Source organism: Haliaeetus albicilla, chromosome 15, assembly GCF_947461875.1.
Source record: "Haliaeetus albicilla chromosome 15, bHalAlb1.1, whole genome shotgun sequence".
Taxonomy (NCBI): domain Eukaryota; kingdom Metazoa; phylum Chordata; class Aves; order Accipitriformes; family Accipitridae; genus Haliaeetus; species Haliaeetus albicilla.
In genome coordinates, this window is record NC_091497.1 from 33,102,017 (window position 1) to 33,117,994 (window position 15,978).

The window sequence follows — 15,978 nt, forward strand, 5'->3', positions numbered from 1 at the left end:
ACTTCTTATTTACCAAATTGCCTTATTTTTATGTAAATGCATTTGCTGGTATGACAGAAATACATGTAAATGTTAAAACTGCATCTAATTGTCTCAAAAAAAGGTCGTTTAGGTCCATTTTATCTTCTAGTTAATGACATAAGACTTTTTAGATGTCACTTTCCTAACAGAAAACACCAGAAGCTGTTTTGCAGTGCTAATCAGCCCCAGAAGGCCTTACCCTTTATCCAGCACAATGACATACCATACAGAGCAACACTTTGGTCAGTGTAGAAATTCAAATTGGGTCTTGAAACGTTATGCCATCCACAAATTGTAGCAAAGTCGTTTGCATGGCTCACTGAGGTTTCGGGAAATGAGACGAAGCTATTTGTTGTCATGTCATGTCATGCCCAAAGAGAGGGTGATGTCTATCAGGAGAAAAGCTGGCAGTGGTGGGAGAAGAGCAATAATACACAACAGTCAGAAATTAAAACCAAACTCTGACATTTAACCCCAGCAACCCAAAGGGAAGGGAACATCTTCAGTGTCCAAAAATAACAGCCCTCCCACCCCCCATGGTTTTAAAGGGAAGGAAGAAGTAGTCATCCGTTGCTAATGCTAAAGATAATCTTAGCTATGCCACGTTTCAACAAGAAAATAAACCCAGCTGTCATTCCTTTGTCATACCTGAGTGGTAAAAAACCCTTTCAACAAAAGTATGTTAAATAGACTTCTATCAAAATAAAACAGGTATTTAGTAGCACAAGCAAAGCACAGATAATAACAGGACATCGCTTTCCTGCAATGATTTTCAGTAAATCTACAGCATGACAAGAAACAGGGTCCCCAGACCTGCCTCCCCAGCCTGCTTTTTAATCCAAATTGAAATGATTGCACACAGAGGAAGTCTCTGGGACATTGGATCTCCAGTTTCTAAACAGTCACGTATCCTTCTTCTTCGTTTTATTTTTGATTCTTTCAAGAGGTGGGATGCAGATGTGAGGCAAAACAAGCACATTTATGATTTGGTACAAGGAGGGATACCCAGAAAGCGGGGAGAAAGAAGGAGGCAATAGAGTAGTGAAAATTGTGGGAGGGAAAAGAGCATCCCTACGCTCTGGGTGGACCTAGCAGCAGCCCTTTGCTCCAAGTGAGTTTGGTCACGCTGTGGATGGCTGTGCTAACGAAAGGTTTGGCCGAGAGTAGGAAGAGGAGTGATGCTCTAAGGCTCCAGCGCAGAGGAAGGTGGCAATTACCAGAGCTAATGAGTCCTGGCTCTGATTTCAATGGCATGTCATTATGTTGGCATATACCCCAAAAATGAGATACAAACAGGGGAGAAAAACATGAAGCAGGAAGAACAGATGTAGCATAATGGCCGTCGCATATGAAAACTAAGAAATGTAATACTACATTACCATTAACGTAATTAAGAGCAGCACAGTCATAAACTAAGATAAATCCACTAATCTAAGCCCACAGCTTTACAAGTGTGCCATGTAAGCAGGAGCAGTTAAGAGAAGTGAATAGCAAAGACAGTTTTCTAATGGAACTAGCTGTGCAATTCACTTGAAGAGTTAATCACTTCACATGAGATTATCTTCTCTGCTGGATTTAAAGCATCAATTTATCCATCATTAACTCATCTTTGAAGGGAAATACAGTTTATTCCTGCGAACTGAGAGGGAAAAGTGGTGATTCAGTTAATCAGCTAATCAACCAAGCATGAAAGGTCTTTAGACAGGTATGAAAACCCAAGCAAGCAGTGGTCCAGGACGGACCAGGTCCATGCAAGATTTGCTCACCCAGCACTCTGTCCAGGGACGGCAACAGCATGCTATCCCCCACTACTTGCTCACATGAAGACTTCCCCAACTATTTGTGATAAAATCTGGCTCTAAGTCAGAATTTACTCTTTGCGTGCATCTTGGATTTGATTCAAGCTGATGTCTGACTTTTAAAGTCACTGCAGTATATACTTGCAGAAGTATTTGGGTTGCAGATCTTAAGAAAAGGAAATATGGAAAATATCACTATCAGTAATCATACAGCCATCTTTCTTAAAATAATTTGGAAGAGAGGGATACTTTGGAGATACTAGTGCTCCACCAAAAAGACATTCCCTTCACAATGGATACGTCTAGAAAGGCTCCAGGTGATGCTGGGTTCAGTTAGCCAATTCTGCCAATCTTGTACAATGAGCCCTTGTGCTTAATGAAATTTTGACTTCAGTACATAATTCTGAATTGATGCAGAATGGGCCTTCACAATATCTCTTGTTAGCAGGAATTTTTTAGTTGAATTTTTTTTAGTTTTAGTTTGAAATCTGCACCAGCTTTATTTACTTAAGTTTATATTTGAAATTTTTTTAGCTTTGTTTTTTTTTTTTTTACATTTGCAAACAAATCTGAGTGCTTGTTCTTTCATTTATGCCAACTGCAGGAAAAAAAAACACATTAAGGAAGACAATCTCTTTTTTCCAGCTGTACTATAAATAATCAGCTGAGTTTACTGGTAGCCTGTTGTGAAGAAACAACCTCAGTCCTGTACTGATCATTGTTACTTCATTCAGCAGCCAGAAGATGGTGGAAATCCACAGGGCTAAAGCTCATGAAAACCAAAAAGATGTGTTCGGTCCAGTGCTTTACATTCCAACCTTTTATTTAGCTATTCATCAGCTACCTAGGAAGACTCCTTAGTGGACAGAGTCTTGCTCTATGACAGTGACTTTCAAAGGCAGCTCTGCGGGGCTGGTACAAAGGATCCAGTGAGGATGGGTCTCCGTCTTATACTTTTTTTAAATACAGGGAAGGCCATTCAAATGGTGCTTACCGACACCCTTAGGACGTTTGGCCAAATGTGGTGTGTTTTATAGGCACAGAGGGGAGCCGCACTCAGAGCACTGGTCCCCAGTAAAAACATGAAGCCTCCTTGCAGCCATCAGTGAGACATTTTACCCCAGGATTTGGGTGTTTCTGCAGAATGAAATAAAGTCTTACGAAAGCAGTCACCTTATTTTGAAACCAGCCAGCATGGGTACAAACAGCAGAATAGCCTCTGGGAGTGGGATGCTTGTGGGAGCTGGCATCCCCGCAGATTTTTTTCGGAGTCCCCACTGCAATCACTGGGATGTGAGCTGGCTAGTTTAAGGCTGCAAAAAGTTATCTAAAGCAGACACAGCCACAGATTTTTTTCCTGAAGCCTCAGAGAGAACAGGGCAATTCAGAAGTAAAACTTTGCACGCTTTTCCCTAACGTAGCCAGGTTTATTCTTACTCTGGAGTATGCACTCAGACGTGGAGCTACTCCTGAAACTCCCTTCCAAAAGACACGTGCAGGCAAGCGTGCAAGTTAATTTCTTTTTTTATCAATCAATCAGGTAATTTTTAGGAGTAAGAAATTACCCACAGGGATGTAAGTCTGAGACAGAGGTAGACAGACAACAGAAATAGAGAGGCTTTTATGATATGTAGTACACTTTTGCCCACTGCCTTGGGTAGAATACATACTTCAGTTTGTAACTTCCCTTCTCAGGTTGTTCATGGTTTGCTTCTGTTTTATTGTTGCCCTGTGTAGGGATGTTTAAAAGTCTCTGCCAAGAGGAGAGACCCCTGTGAAACACACTGAAATACAAACGTTAGGGAAAGTTCAGATAGAGAGATGAAGCAGACAGAGCAATGGTGAAAGGACATCTCATGTTTGAATAGAGGACAGGGACCTAAAAATTTCTGATGTTCCTGGTGTTATAAATAAAGCCTCCAGCAGAACTGAAATAGAGTCCAAGGTCTTAAGTCATAGCTTACCAGCTTAATCACAACAGTGTCTCCTCTTTCACCGACAAATCCATCTTTTGCAGCAGAGAAAAAATGGTGTTGTTACAGTGGCAGATCCTGGGGCTTTATCCTCGGATCCCTTTCCAAAATGACTGCTGAAGCTGAAATATCATGTCTAAAGGGTAATGAAGTAACCTAGGCGGTTAATCAAATATGCAAAGCATCTACTGAGAGCCAAAGTTACATGTTTTTCTCTGTTTAAATCCCCCACTTCAAGAGATTTTGAGGTGTAGTTAAGTATTTCTAACCTACACATACGAGCTGTGCTCTTACATTATCTATCATCTGATACATTTTTAAAAACATATTCTTCATTGTAGAAATGAAGACAGAAGAGGGATTAAAAGTGGTCGTTCTTGTTTCTGCCATGGTTTCCCTGAGTGTATTGTCTGATTATATACCAAAAGCACCAAATCTCTTCAGACAGCAGAGTCAGTTCTCTTGACGCACCTGTATTTTGGGCACACAGGGAAGAAGCTTCATTGATTATCAAGCGTCATGTGTATCTCAGTCAGATGCATGGAAATAAATGTTAGCCTTTGTGGTGGGTGACCATGGCTGGATGGCAGGTGCCCATCAAAGTCGCTCAATCACTGCCCTCCTCAGCTGGACAGGGGAGAGAAAATAGAATAAAAGGCTCATGGGTCGAGATAAGGGCAGGGAGAGATCGGTCAGCAACTACTGTCACGGGCAAAACAGACTTGACTCAGGGAAATTAATTTAATTTCTTGCCAATCAAATCAGAGTAGGGTAATGAGAAATAAAACCAAATCTTAAAAACATCTTCCCCCCACCCCTCCCTTCTTCCCAGGTTTAACTTTACTCCCAAATTCTCCACCTCCTCCCCACCAGCAGTGCAGGAGGACGGGGAATAGGGGTTGGGGTCAGTTCATCACATGTTGTCTCTGCCGCTCCTTCCTCCTCAGGAGGAGGACTCCTCACTCGTGCCCTGCTCCACCGTGGGGTCCCTCCCATGGGAGAAAGTCCTCCACGAACTTCTCCAGCGTGAGTCCTTCCCTGGGGACTGCAGTCCTTGAGGCAGGGTCCGTCTTGGAGCCGGCTGGCATTAGGTCTATGGGACATGGGGGAAGCTTCTGGCATCTTCTCGCAGAAGCCACCACTGTAGCCCCTTCGACCACCAAAACCTTGCCACGCAAATCCAATATAGCCTCAGTCCAGCAAGGATTTTGGGAAGCTGACAAAGTTAAACACAGATAATTTCCTTGTGATCTGACAAACCAAAGGTATTGGCTCTTAGGACTCTTAGAAGGTCATTTGGAAGGGGATTGATAGAAGGAGTCAGACGGCAAGTATTTTAGGAGCACTCAGGTGTGCCCTAAAACAGTGTTAAGTGACCAGGTGCAAAACATCAGCTGAGGTTACGCGCTCAGAGCAGGGTGCCTTCATTCCCCTTAGCACTAAAAAAATGAAGATGCACCTAATCCCAGGTAGATACCTGGATAGAGAGTTGTGGCTCAAGCCACGTCTCTGCTGAGTCCCTTGTCCACCGTACCATTGGCATTCTCATCTCACTAGCTTAAGCTGCCCCAGCTACTGTAGAAGAATAAATAACAGTTTTGGAAATGTGCACATGAGGCTGGTAGCTCTGCTTCCCTCTTTGGGAGAAGGTAGAAGAAAGTTCAAGTCTTTCTCTAGTAGGCAACCAGCCTCTCACAGCTATCAGCAACACATCGCATAAGTGATCCAGTACTGAACATCCACTAGAAATTAGCAACAGGAGAAGGAGCTCCCCCTGCGTAATTTAGGGCAGAGCAGGGGACAAAAAATGTTGAGGGAGGAAGAAATATGATGGTTTGGGAAGGTTGGGAAGGAAATGCAACCCCAACAAACCTCAAGGAACTGGAAAGACTGAAAATGGTGGACAAAAATCTGTGAACCCTCACCATGAAGAGCAGCTGCATGTGCACATGACTCTTGAGCAGAGGGATCCCAGGTACCCGAGGTGCCAGGACACTCGCAAGCTGGGTGGTGAGATCTTGTGTCTGGGGACTGAGCCTAGGACAGCTGTGGATGTGTCCGTATTCTCTTCTATATCAGATTAAAGACACATTAAATAGAGAGGATTCTCTGCCCCTCATAATGAAATTACTTGTCGTTGCTGCTATCTTCAGTTGTCGTTATTAGTGACTAAGGCACATGAAAGTGTCTGGGATGCCTTCCTTGAGGATTTAAACCTGCTAATGAGACCTCTCAACAATTAAAAAAAAGTTGCATTCAAATGACCGTGCCTGGCGAATCCTTAAGTACTAGGTTAATTAGTTTAATATTCTCAAACATGCGCTGTCAGCCAACACCAAACGTGCTGCAAGTGGATTTCGTGACTTGAAATCTGCTCAATTAGGACCATTTACAACATGGTCAACAGCAATCCTTCTGCTCCTGTTTCAGAAGGGTCACATTAGGCTACTCCAAGCTCAGCTCATCCTGCACTCAAACTGGTAACAACACTGCCCCAAAAACCATGTGGGGCTACAGCCACCAAAGCAAGGTTTCCAGCACTGAAGAACTGTTTAAATTATGTACTCAGCTACCGTAGCTCTGTGCAAGGTCTGCTGAATTTTGGGGCAGTGGTTTTTTTATACTTATAGCTCCAGGACAGAGGCTGGAGCTGCTCAGCAGGGCGGGAGAATTCTCTGGATTTTCCACAGCGGGTGAGCAGCTCCCTGCGAGGTCGTGGCTGGTGTGGGCACCAGCCAGTACCACTCCTGGCCCCATCCCACGGGCTGGGGGGGCACTGGGGAGCCTCAGCGGCACCCACAGACACCATCCGAAAAGGGCTGCTACAGTCTGGGCACCAGGGACACGTGGGGTTGGATTCAGGCACGAAAATGTTGCCCAAGTCCCACTTGGGGTGGCTAAGATCTTCCGTGGCTTTTGCGCTCGGGAGGTCCGGTGGTGGGGTGAAGAGGCACGGTTCTTCACCTGCTGTTTGATCAGCTTGTCCCAGTGCTGGGAAGGGCGTCCATTCGCTAACCAGGTGTCCTCGTTTCAGCTGGGAGAGAGTTAATTGTCTTCCTAGTAGCTGGTACAGTGCTGTGTTTTGGGTTCAGTATGAGAAGAATGTTGATAACACACGGATGTTTTCAGTTGTTGCTAAGTGGTGTTCAGACTAAGTCAAGGATTTTTCAGCTTCTCCTGCCCAGCCAGTGAGAAGGCTGGAGGGGCACAAGGAGTTGGGAGGGGACACAGCCAGGACAGCTGACCCCAACTGGCCAGAGGGGTATTGCATACCGTGTGATGTCATGCCCAGTATGTAAACTGGGGGAAGTGGGGCTGGGAGGCATAGCTGCTTGGGAGCTAACTGGGCATCCGTCAGCGGGTGGTGAGAAATTGTGTCGTACATCACTTGTTTTGTATATTCCAATCCTATTATTATTATTATTATTAATTATTATTATTATTATTGTCATCATTTTTTTATTGTTATCATTATCATTATTAGTTTCTTCCTTTCCGTTCTATTAAACTGTTCTTATGTCAACCATGAGTTTTACTTGTTTTTTCCAGATTTTCTCCCCCATCCCACTGGGTGGGGGGGAAGCGAGCGAGCAGCTGTGTGGTGCTTAGTTGCCAGCTGGGGTTAAACCGCGACACCATGCAAGATTATTGTAGTCTAAGCAATTTGTCTTTGGGGACACAGGACAGGGCAACGCACAGAGCCTACCTCTTTGATAACAGCAGTACCTAATTTTGTTTTTTACTGTTCTTATCCTTCCATCCATTTTATGTCGTGTTACGTGCCGGGTGTTACGTCCCCCCAGCCACGTACACGAAGGAGGTAGCCACAACATGAAGGAGGTGGCCACAACACGAAGGAGGTGGCCACGCGTGCCGGTGGCTGAGGGACGGCCGATGCTCGCAGCTGAATGATGCTGCCCACGTGTGCCCACCAGCACAGCAGCAGCCTGGCAACACTGCCTGCACCGAGGTGTGGGCACACAACGTCCTGCTTGTTTTTGACGAAGAGAAAGGGCGGATAGACATAATCGTGGTGTAATTAATATATACCTGTCACTCTCCACCGCGTGGGGTTTTTAATATCGGCCCTTTCAAACAAGAAACGATAGGAAGCGATGAAAACTGATATTTACGATTAAATAGGAAAAGCAACCATGGCTTAGCTGGGTCAAAATAAATCCATAAAGCATGCAGGCGCCGCTGACAATGGTGCAATTTTGTTTAATCAATAACAAGAAGATGTAGGCAAGGAGGTCCTTTATAGTAACCGTGGCACTTCATAGAATATCTTGCATTCCCAGCTCAAAAACCCTCAGCAGTATTTTACTGTGAAAAGTTGTTTATCTTGCAAGGCACCTGAAACAACATATATTGCCAAAAAGCAGGCTGAGGAAATTACAGAGATAGAAAATTGCTTTACTGCATTAGCACCCCTCTGAATATTTCCCACATTGAAGTAATTAGACATTTAAGACAAACAAACGTAAAAACCCTTGAGGTGTGCAAATTTCAAATGCGGTTGACATCGTTTTGGTACACAATAGGATTTGATTAGTAGTTGCAACACACAGACCCACTACAGAGCATGAACAACATTCACAATTACAAAACCTATGAAAGGGAAACTCTTTACTTTAGTGATGTTTTAAAATTCATAGGGAAAAAAAGTGGGCTAGGAAATAGCCTTCAGCAAGCTGACCAGGTCCTGGGAGTTTAAACTGGAGTCATAATATATAATATTAATGTTGGATGGTGCTTGGTGTGTTATAGTTCATTGAATGCTGTTGGTGTAACTATAGCTGGAGAAGTGACCTACTTTGGAAATGTTTTCACCTGAAAATTCTCTGTCTGGAATCACAACCGAAGGACACATCAAAAATAGCAATCGGCACCCTTGTCAGCTTTCTTGTTTGCCTTGGATAAAGTTACAGCATCTCCTAGGTACTAAGTGTGGGGAATGGACGTGGAATTGACCTAAGTCTTGACAACATCACTTAAAATATTCAAATGTTTACTGTCATTTTCACTTGCTACGCAGCTAGTTATAAAGTGTGTAATTATATCCCTTGGTTCAGTGAAGTGAAAGATAGTAATTCCAAGAAGACATTAAAACAATTCACCCGGACAGCTGCAAGTAAAACTGCTCCCTTATCCAAAGTGGAGCAGCAGCTGGGAGTTGCCACAAATTGTTCAGAAAATGACGAGGCTCTTGCTAAAATTTAGCTCCAGCCCCTGTCAGCAAAGTGAAAGGCAAGTGTGTGTGCAACTCACACGCTGCTCCAACAGTTTGCCTCTTCCTTTAACATCCTTTATTGCTCTGTGCCTTCCTATGTTTGAGTAATCAGGCTTTAGCGGTAACTAAAATCTAGGGGAGCAAGGGAAGAGAGAATTTTCTGCTTTAATTGTATTCCTGAAGCCTATAAAAGTACTACATTTCTTCTTTAGAAGGTATAATAAACTCATAGTAATTGCTTACTGTATCATTTAAATTTCCTAATTGTTGCAATAAAAAATAATCCTTTTTTTTACTAGAAAACAATCAGGTAAATTTAAAATGTCAGGAAAGAGTTGGTATTTCGATCTACGCTGACGAATTGGTCGCAGCTGGAGTTTGGAGATTCAAGTATGTTCCCATCGAGAGACTTGGGCACCTCCAAATTCCATTTTGGGAAGACAACCTATAATGATGTATATACAATGACATATGCTAGTTATGAATACACAGAGCTTTCCAAAAATATGTATATATATTAAAGGGTCTAGAAGGGTCTCCGTTAACTTCACATTGAGGCTGCTGGAGACTCCAATTCAGGAAAGCACTTGAGCATATGCTGAAGTTTTGATTCAGCCACGTACCTGACCAGGAGTTGAATTCCATACTGATCGGGAAAGTACTTGAAGTTTAACCCGCACCTAAAGTCTTGCCACAGCCATATTTTCCACTGCTGCCGTCATAGTGAGAGGTTATCTGGGCTCTGGCGGTGAACTGATGAATTCTGAAGCACAAACGGATCTCCGCAGGCTGGCAACTACATTACTTGCACAAGGAGTGATGTGCATTTAAGAACCAGAGCTCACCCACTAAAGGTATAGAAAAAGATGATGGATGTTTTTCTAAGTGTGATTTTAAAATATCTTTTAAAAAGAGGATACACTTTTAAAAGTTAATTATATATATATATATAAAATACACATATATAGAAATAGAAATTTATCTGTTTCAATGGGAAGAAGAGACACTGCATTTTATTGTAGCTTGAAGTGCTAACCTATAAAAAGGATGACTAGTATTTTGTTGAACATTAAGAAGTAATAAAGTAAATACCTGTTTAACATTCAGAGCATTAAAAACAAAAATCAAAATCTATAGAGTTCAAAACCAAAAGCCTGAAAATGTGGCTGCTTTTTGTCCAGATTACATTTTTTCAGTCCTTTATTACAAGCTGCAATTTTTCCAGCAACTAGTGAGAATTGTTGCTCCTCTCACATCAGCTGTGATCTGAGCTCAGACAAAACGTCCAGTACTCACGACTCTCCACATTGTGGTCTATATTGCAGCAACAAAAAACCCGGCTTCCTTCACATACAGATGAGTTTGTCGAAGTCAGCCTTGTTGGCTACCCTGCACTGCTTGTAATCACACTTGACTGCTTTCTATATCAAATTATCCCACCTTTATAAAGTTATAATCAATATAGCATTTTATCTGCTAACTTAGGGCTGGGTGAATCACACTTCTCCTTAAAGAGGATGCTTCCCTCAAAACATACATTGAGGAAGGAACCTATCATAGAAGAAAACTACCGAGGACCTTGTAAGACACGCGCATCCTACCCACACACAAATTAAAAAAATGGTTGCATTATTACCTTTGCTTTCCCTGTTCTGCAAGGTTGTCTAAGGCTTTTGCTGAACCTTTTCATTGGAGATGGGAGAAGGCAGCTCTACACACACATGACTGAAATTATGCCGTTACATTGAGATGGGTTTTTAATACCCTCCCTCAGGTCCTTTTCCATTGTTTTCTTTCCATCTACAAAGAAACAAGTCCCCTATCCTGTCTTTCAGGCTGTTTATCTGGTTTGTCCTGATCTCATTCTTCAAGCCCAGGCTGCCTCCAGATCCCTAGGTAAGGCAAGGCCAGGTGCTTTTCCAGACTTAGGAAGAAAAACTCAAATGAAGAAAGAGACAAATACAACTGTTATTTTCTAAAGTGCTTTCTCGTCCTTCTTCCGTTTGAAAATTTATGAACACAGCATCCACTAAGAATTACACTCATTGCTGCCTAACTGAAACCTGCAACGTATTATTTTTAACATAACTAGCACTTTGCTTCTGATCTAGCTTTGAAGCTAGCCCTCCTTTGAGCAGGCGATTGGACTTGATCCCTCCCAAGGTCCCTTCCAACCTGAATTATTCTGCAACTCTATTTGTTTGAACTCTGCCATTAGAAGCATCTCTCTCTGGCCTGCTGTTTTCTGCTCACTATTTCTCCATCCCCACACATAGGGAACCCATAGATGTCATTCCCACAGCTGGTACAGAAAGTGCCTTTATGATATCTTGACTCCTTAGAGGAGTAAAATTCAGTCAAAACCAGCTTTTCTTCTTTCGCCTCAACATAGGCCTTGACAATGTCAGCCTGCTTGTGTATTATGCAGACTTCCCAAGTTTTGTCTGACAGGCGGGGTGCTGTGATACTTCAGGTTTTTCTGTGTCTACTAATAGAGGCAGTCCCTTCTTCTCCCCAAAGCCATAGGTAAGAGGTGCTCCTAAATGCTTGCTATGAGGTTTCAATAGAAGAGAAAGCAAATTGGAACAGGATAATAAGTGAAGGTTCATTTTGGTTCTGATCATTCTAGTCAAGGCATACATTCTGGAGCACAAGAAAACAGTTCAACTGTGCTGCTGAAAGCCAAACCAGAACAAGTACTTGCTCAGTGGCGCAGTAAGGATGGATGAGCGGTGGGACATTGTACAGAGCTGGGAGCAAACGTATGTCCTGCCTATGGACCAGTCGTGTTAGAGCTTTGGGTTAGTGCTGGTCTTGCAGAAGCCACTGACAGGATTGCACCTGTATTTCAAATATGCCTTTTTGGTGGATCAGAATAGATGAAAAGGGGTGCTTAGTCTAAGCAGGTCTGCACTATGAAGACCTGGGACAAAGACAACGTTGAACAACTGCAGCAACTTGCAAGACTTTGTGCTAGAGCGGTCTCAAGAAGGTTAATGTGCCATGTCCAAAGTGGGATTGTTATGAAATCTTTTCCAACCCAGTTAGCCTCCGGTCTAAATTATTTTTGTTATAACACAGTTACATTTCATCCATGGTGCTTCCCCGCTGTGCTCTTTTGTCTTCAGGAAAAATTAGAGACCAAGCGCAGACATAAACTTTCTGAAGAAGCAAAGTACTTTCCTCTCAAATTTTTCACAGTAACGTAACAATACAGATGTTGCAGCATTTAATGAGACGGGAGACAACACGATATGTGTCCACCGTGTCTGGTCTGAGTCATTTTTAATAACTCTTTGCTGGGATGCATGGGTTATGGTAGAAAGCACCATCCTGCCAGCTGGCGATTTGCACTCCATTCCCAAGCCCAGACTCTTGTTAAACTAGTACTATTCCCTTGTCTTCTCTGTCTCTCCACTTTTACCCCTGCTCTAAATCTTCAGATAGTGCAATGCCCAGCACTCCTTGGCACGACTGACATATGGCAAAGAGAGAGGCGTTCAGTTATGTGTGCAGGCAGCACTGTGAGAAATGTGACACAGCTCATCCCCCTCCTTTCAGACTTCATCTGTCATTTAGCTAGAAAAAGCACCAGCAGTTAACTGGGAGGCAGAGGGAGAGCTGATGGGCTGCACGTGTTAGCAAGAGCGTGCACCTGATGGCTCCTGCACCCAGCTCGTCCTTGCCTTGGGAAGTTTCCCACTTCTGTGCACCCTTAAAATAGTGGACTGGCGGCTTTTGAAGTCTTTTGCGTGTGCTGTTTCTTTGCTAATGTGCCTGAGTTCTTTTAATCTCTCACTTAAAACCTTAAACTAAAAACGTTGCGGTGTGGGAAACCCCAGATATGACACTGAGAAAGCTCATCGGCCGCTCTCCCCTCCCTGCCTTCAGCTATGCCCTTGGCTGCAAATGCTTGCAGAGGCACCCAGGGTTCCAAAAGCAAAGCTGCAAATGCAATTCTGATTCTTTTTTATCCTGTGACTCTGTCAAAATATCGGATGGGAAGCAAGCCAGTAAATTGCTTTCCTGCTGGAGGTACAAGGAAGAAGGGAAAGCGGATTGACAGCAACCACCACCATTTGTGTCACCAAAAAACCCTGCACGAGACACAGCCTTCACACCCGCTCCCAACCCTGACGGTTCAGAACTTCTTCGGCTTATGAGATTCACAATTATTCTGTGATACAAAAGCAGTTCAGTGGACTGATACAGGCCGATGGTAATTAATGACGCCAGGGTAACCAAAACCTTTCCCCCGTTTTTCTGGGGGTCACATCCAGCAGCACCTGCACGCTCTGCGCTTCCCCCGTGCTAAAAGAGGCTGAGGTTGGGCAAAGCCCGGGAGCTCTCGCTCTGCCCCTGGAGCGGGCACCGGGCTGCCAGAGCTCCTAGAGCACCCCGCGTATTATGTTCTGTTTTCTCAGACCTCACTTTTGAAGATAGAAACCTCACTATGAAGATAGAAAGAATAAGGCAAATTATCCTCCCCTATAAGGATGTAGACATTTGAATAAACCCAAACTTTTGCAGCCTGAAAACTTTTCCCATACGCGTATTTACATGCTTATAGACAAATACAAATTCACACCAAAAAAAAATCATTATAAACTTTGGGTGAAACCATCAAATACTGAGTATCCAGTTGTGTTTAAACATTTCCTTCTCTACTCCTTCCTGAGGAAGCTTGTGGACTATTCTACGTGGTTTCAGTATGGCATATACCATGCCATGGTGTTTCTGCTTTTCCCTTTCAAGCCCCCAAGGAATAACCTACCACCTCAGTACCTCTGAAAAGTTTTGAAGACAGCAAAAAAAAATGGGATGAGCTTAGGATTGTTTATGAAATGAAGTGCTCAAAGATGAACCCTTGGCAAGACAGAGCAATTTATACGATTTATTGGGTGAGTAAACTTGGAATAAAACACTATTTACCCTCCAGTCCGCAGAATGGTCTTTCACAGAAATGTCAGCAAATATTTTCATGCCAGGTTTTTAGCAATTGCTTTGAACTACACCATAGAGCAAGGGGCATTTTAACAGTTATTCTGAGTAAAGTCATGCTTTGTATCTGCATGCTCTCACCTAAGCCGTTTTACTTGTGAGATGATGACATGAGATAATAGAGAGCATGTATATAAATCTTGCATGGTGTGCACGTGATGTCTCCTGAATGTGGATGCTACTGAGATTTGGAAAACAGACAACCTCTTTAAATAAAAATGTGAAAGTCAGAAAAGGTCAGAGAAGCAGAGGAACAACTTCAGCTGTTCCCTAATCCCTGAGATAGAAATGTGTAAGGTGCTGAAAATGCATTTTCAGGTACTGCTGAAAATTGTACAGCAGGAGAAACAACCAGGAAAAGTCTCAATTTGTATTCTTCATGGAAGGTCAGATCCTTGTGCTATTTCCAATACTCTGTATTGCTGCGTCATCATCTCCACTGTCCTGTCCTCCTCATTTGCCCCTTACGAGCTCCTAATCGCTCTGCAGAACCTTTTTCTTTCATCGAGCCAGAGGCTCTGCCACGTTCACCTTGGCATCAGTATTTGTTTCTCATTTCTGGTGGGTTTAGCAATCCTGTCACCTGCATTTTCCTCCTGCTTTCAAAACACCTCGCTCCAGCCTGTGGTGGCGTGGGGCTAGGCTGAACACAAATCAGATGTGCTTTATTAGAGAGCCAGCACTACTGCTTTGCTCCGTGTCTGGCAGCTATCTGTCTGTATTACTTTAGGGGCCACACTCTAGATTTTATTCCCATCTGTGATGTCTAGATAACAACACTTTAAATTTATTCTCAATGGCATTTGAGTCAAAACCCCTTCATCTCAAGCACAGCTGACATTAGTTGCCCATGCTATGCAACAGCCTCAAACTATTTCGGTGAACAGGGGGAAATAAATGGAGCTATCTAATCAATATAGCAGGCTGAACTTGAAGTACCCATCCTTTATTTAAGCTTCTTTGCTGAAAGTCAGTGTTTTATTAATCTTAATCCTAAGAACTGTGGTAAGCTGAAAGAAAGTAATTACTGCCATTCACTACACTTAGCCAGGAAAGCACTTCTCTATTAGGAGTTCTGCAGGAATACAGATGCACCTTCAGGACCGAGGGGTCATCAGCAAAAGGTGTTTTTCATCAAAAAAAAGTAAACTGCCGGCAATGAAAACCAGCATCAGGCTGCAAAGAGCTGTGGAGAGGCACACGGGAGCATCGCCGGCACTCGGTGACTGCGTAGAGCCACGCTCTGCTTCCAGCCGTCCGCAGCTCTCCGGCCGGGAACGCGGCTCTCGGGATCAGCCCCTGCTTTGGGTCCAAGTGAAGACAGAGGCAAACGCCGGGTCCTGAGGTGTGTAACTTCCAGCCGGGTGTTACATGTCAGCCGTGCTTCACCGGGGTGCAGTTTTCTCTGGGAAGGTAAGAAGCGACTGTCCCAGGGGTGTAATCACTCGGTGCTTTCCCTGGGCAAACCTAGGAGTAAGTATTTGTGCAGCAGCAAGTGCCAAGCCTGTGCCTGAAAGGAAGAAGGCTTTGCGTCACTTTCTTCCTCCTTCTCAACAGTACAAAAGCAGAATAAAGCTTCTTCTAGACCTTTTAGCCCCTGGAAGCACAGCCCGCTCTGTTGTGGCTCAGCCTTGAACACGGCGTCTCTCGTAACGCGAGTGGAGGGGTTGCAGTGTCTGGGTACAGAACAGAATAATTCCGCTAAATATCAGTTTGCAGAGGAGATGTTCCAGACTGTGATGTGTTCCTCCAGAATATTAGTCTAGTATGGGGTAGCAGAGATGCTGCCAAAATACCCAGTTACCTACCATGAGTAGTCACTTCCACAGGTAGCTCAGACCCTGAAGCCTGGCTGATGGGTGGCAAGCCTGCCATAAATAAATGAGGTTAGGTTGTCTTTGAAATATAACATCATAAACAGAGTGCCTCCTCTGTTATAGCCCTCTGCCTC